This window comes from Dipodomys ordii, unplaced genomic scaffold (assembly GCF_000151885.1).
Source record: "Dipodomys ordii isolate 6190 unplaced genomic scaffold, Dord_2.0 Scaffold1000000809, whole genome shotgun sequence".
Lineage (NCBI taxonomy): Eukaryota > Metazoa > Chordata > Mammalia > Rodentia > Heteromyidae > Dipodomys > Dipodomys ordii.
Window position 1 is genome coordinate 180756 of NW_012284426.1, and position 4145 is coordinate 184900.

Sequence of the window (4145 nt, forward strand, 5' to 3'; positions counted from 1 at the left end):
GATAATCTCAGGGGGTCAAAGACCAAATATGTCTAATAGGAAAGGAAATAATCATTTAGAACAAATCCAAGAAATAAGAAATGATCTTGCCAGAACTTCAAGACTCAATTAGAAGATCAAATTTTGGGGAGATAGGTATCAAGAAGGAGAAGAGCAGGAAACTAAATGGATGTGAAACATATTACAGAATTCTAGCAGAGAACATTCAGAGAAGAGAATACTTTAGAACACCAGAGAATTCTAGAACAGAACAACCCACCAGCACATCATAATCCATTATAGGATGATTAGAGATTAAGGAAAGGATTCCTAAAGCTGCCACAGAGAAAAGATTATTTATGAAGGATATAGTCAGAATAAATACAGATTTCTTAGCTGATATGGTAAAAATGTGAGCCTGGCATGATATACGACAAACATTAAAGGCAAACAACTACCAACCGTGGGCACACCTGAAGAGCTCTCCGGTTCCGATGGTTCCAGGGCCTGGAGCTCCGCTAGAACTTAAGGTCTTTCCGAACGGCCTCTCCCTGTCCCCACCTCCCCACGGCACAGACCAGACGAGGTGTGTAGCGCATTCTCAGACCCTCCAGACAACTCAACATCAGCCACTTCTTTGTGACTGGATCCAGATTAAGGTTCTCCCAAGACAGATTTCATTGGATCCACATTCAAGAAGACTACAGATTTTCCACAACCTCAGTACATCACTGTAAAGTGCCAAGGCCTTAAAACTTGGGTACGTGTATTACAACGGCAAGAGTGCTAGCACCAACAAAAGATTATTGGCTGCTCCTTTGTTTCACCAAGCATACTAATCTTACAACAAAAAGTATGCCAAGTGCCTCTATGTGACATCACCACCAGCTGATCACGCACAAGAGAAAAATAATTTAGACTAGAGTGTCATCTTTTCTTGAGAAGCTGAGATTGAAGGAGCTGTTTTGAGATCTGTGCTGCTAGTAAGTGACTGGAGTGGTCCCTGAGTTCAGAGACTGAGTTGCAAGTGAATGAAAAATAGACAATGAAATCTTGAAGAACTGCACTACAGTGCAAGCCAGATTTAACCCTCTTCAAGTAATATTGTTTGAACTGAGAAAATGCTAAGCCAAACCTGTTACAGGACTGATTATTTGGGTGTCTCTGTCATTGTTACCTCTTGCTGTTACATTGTTCCTTGTTCTCTCTTTCTAAGTCCAGAAGTTCTCTGATAATTCACATTGCCCTGACTGTGGGCAACAGTGGTTCCCTAGTTGAGAAGTAGGCCATTGGTTATACCAAACTGATCTTGTTGAAAATGAATGTTACCAGGTCTTCTTAGACAGTATTAATAGGGTTGATTATTGCCCTGAATGCTATCCTGATAATCCTGCCAATAGAAGCCTTGTTCTACCTTGGTCATTCCCACTTGAAAGGGCTTCCCAAAATCTCACAAGGTGGACCTTTGAAAAAGCTTGTCATCCATTTCTTCTGGGTCCTCCACTGGTTAGAAAAAGGATCCATTATTCCAGAGTAGCTGGTTTTAACCTGGCTTTACAGTTAATCTTGACCAGAACAGATAAAACCTTAAATAAGAAACTTGGCCCAAACAAATAACTTCTTAATAGTCAGAATCATGGAGACTGTAAAGGATTTGTGTTAGTAGCTCAGAGAATATGAAATAAGAATCCATTTATATTTTATCTTGCTCTTGCTCTTTTTTTTCTCTCGTGTGTGTGTGTGTGTGTGTGTGTGTGTGTGTGGTGTGGTGGTGTGGTGGTGCTGGCTGGGGATTGAAATCTGGGACCTTGTACATCTACCGCTGAGCTATACTCCCAGCCCTCTTTTCTGAATCTGACCCAGACTGTCCCTACTATTTGGGGAATTGCTTAAATAGCTGGGTCTGCTTCTGTCTGCTTCTGTGGTTGTGCATTTTCTTTTTTTAGTTTAGTATTCCAGCCAGACTAACCCATAATCCTATAATCTGTTTTGGAACTAATATGCCTTTCCTGAAATTCCATAGCCTATACTGACAATGTAGCCTGGATAGGAGGCCCCAAGTTGTTATAAATTCCCTTGCTTATCCATTAGTGATAATGAGCTATATGTGTTTATATGTATGTATATCTATAGAATTTATTCATATATAGCCATATATAACCATTGGCTCTGTTTGATTCCATTATCAGTCACCATCAGAGAATATTGATGTTGATAGCTGGTCACTCAGAAAAATCACATTTTATTAAGTAGTACTTAGATTACACAAAAATTTGTGAAAATGCTGCCTGTTTACACTTACTTGGCTCTGTATAACCAAAGACTGTCCTGTCTTAGTGGTGATTGAATTTAAAATGTCATCCTCTGGAGATGGAAATACCATTGTATCTATATGAAATTTATGACAAAAGTAATTATTAAGCTTGACTCTATATAATTTATGAACAATCTGTTTATAGTGTTTTTGCAGGATACTTCTGGACATTAGCCACATTTTGGCTTTCTCATAAAAGTTGTGGAACCAGAGGTGGAGTTTAGTAACTTAGAAAAAGCTTTGAAGACATCTCAGAGGACACTGAACAATTTATAAATTCTGCTTAAGACTTTAGATAATCCAGTACTTATGTAACAGCAATGTTATCAAGGACCAGGTTCTTTCTATCTGTCCCTCTTGGGATTCTTATGATGTTTGCTTTTTATCCTCATGGTTGTTTCCTTAGTACAATATGTTTGTTGGGGCAGACACTTCAATGTCAACATAAGGCTGGAAGTGGTCACAGAAAGTTTTCTCCTTTCAAGCCTGTCTTTTATTTGGGATTAAAATCTTCCCCATAAATCTCTAGCAGATTTGTTTTTACATTTTATTAGAAGGTACTGGTTCACAAAAAGCCTGGGAAAACCCTTCAAAGTAGACTTGTCTGGGGTAAGGCACTTTGCCTCTACTGATAAGATCAGAATTCTTTCAGGAAAGAAGAAATGGAGGGGAGGTTGAATGGCTGTTAGTAATGCAACATCATACTTGCCATGTGTTGTGAAACCTAAGAATTTGTTAATGTGTATCAAGAATGTACCCCAGAGATCCACCCCTTTATCTGCCTTATGTCTATCATGATGGAGTTTCTCTCCTGTTATACTGAATAAACTGTGTGGACTGTTAAAAAAAATAAACAACTACCAACCGTGAATATGGCCACAAGTCAATGTAAAGGATATATAAAATTTTTCATGACAAAGAAAATTTGAAACAATGTATCTCCACCAAATCAGCAGGATAGAAGTTAATCAAATATATCCTAAATAAAGAAGATCAAGAAGAACAGGAACTGCTTATATAAGCTGTTCCCTACCAGATAACAAGGTAAATATATTGAGTAGCTGAGCCACAGCTCCTAAGAGAACACACCCAAATAGATAAAATTAGAGAAAAAATGAGACATCACAACATAAATTAGCAAAATTGAGGATTTTATGAGAGTACTTTGAAAACCATATGACAACCACCTAGAGAATTCTGGAGAAATTGACACTTTTCTATATTCGAACTGAACCAAGAAGTGACCCATAAGAAGTAATGAAAATGGTGGGTGGGAAGGTGGCTCAGTGACTTGCCTTGCATGCATGAGGCCCTGGGTTCTATTCCTCAGCACCACATAAGCAAAAAGAAAAAAGCCAGAAAGGGCGCTGGCGCTGTGGGTCAAGTTGTAGAGTGCTAGCCTTGAGCTGAAGAGCTGAGGGACAACGCCCAGACCCAGAGTTCAGGCCCCACCCCAAAAAAAATAAAAAATAAAAAAATAAATTAAAAAAGAAGTAATGAAAATGAAATGCCATTAAACCAATTCCCATACCAGAAAAATCTAGAACTCAATGGATTTACCATGAAATTAAGGCCTGCAAAGAACTTGGAATACTCAGATCTAACTCTTCAATGAAATAGAAAGGGAAATTGAATTATCAAACACATTCTATGACTCTAGAATTAGACTCTTCCCCAAATCAGATAGGGACTCATCAAAGAAAGATCTATGAACCCAACTCCTTGATAAACATTGATGCAGAACTTCTCAATAAAATTCTCACCAACCAATTTTAGCAACTAACAAAAATTATATGCTATGATCAAACAGTATTCATCTTAGGATACAATTGAATTCAATATATTTGTCAAT

At 38.1% G+C, this 4145-nt stretch overlaps 1 pseudogene; it reads left to right on the plus strand.

Annotated features, from left to right (window-relative positions):
* Positions 1 to 473: 473 nt before the first annotated feature.
* On the plus strand, positions 474 to 1635 carry LOC106002773 (annotated as a pseudogene).
* Positions 1636 to 4145: the final 2510 nt, after the last annotated feature.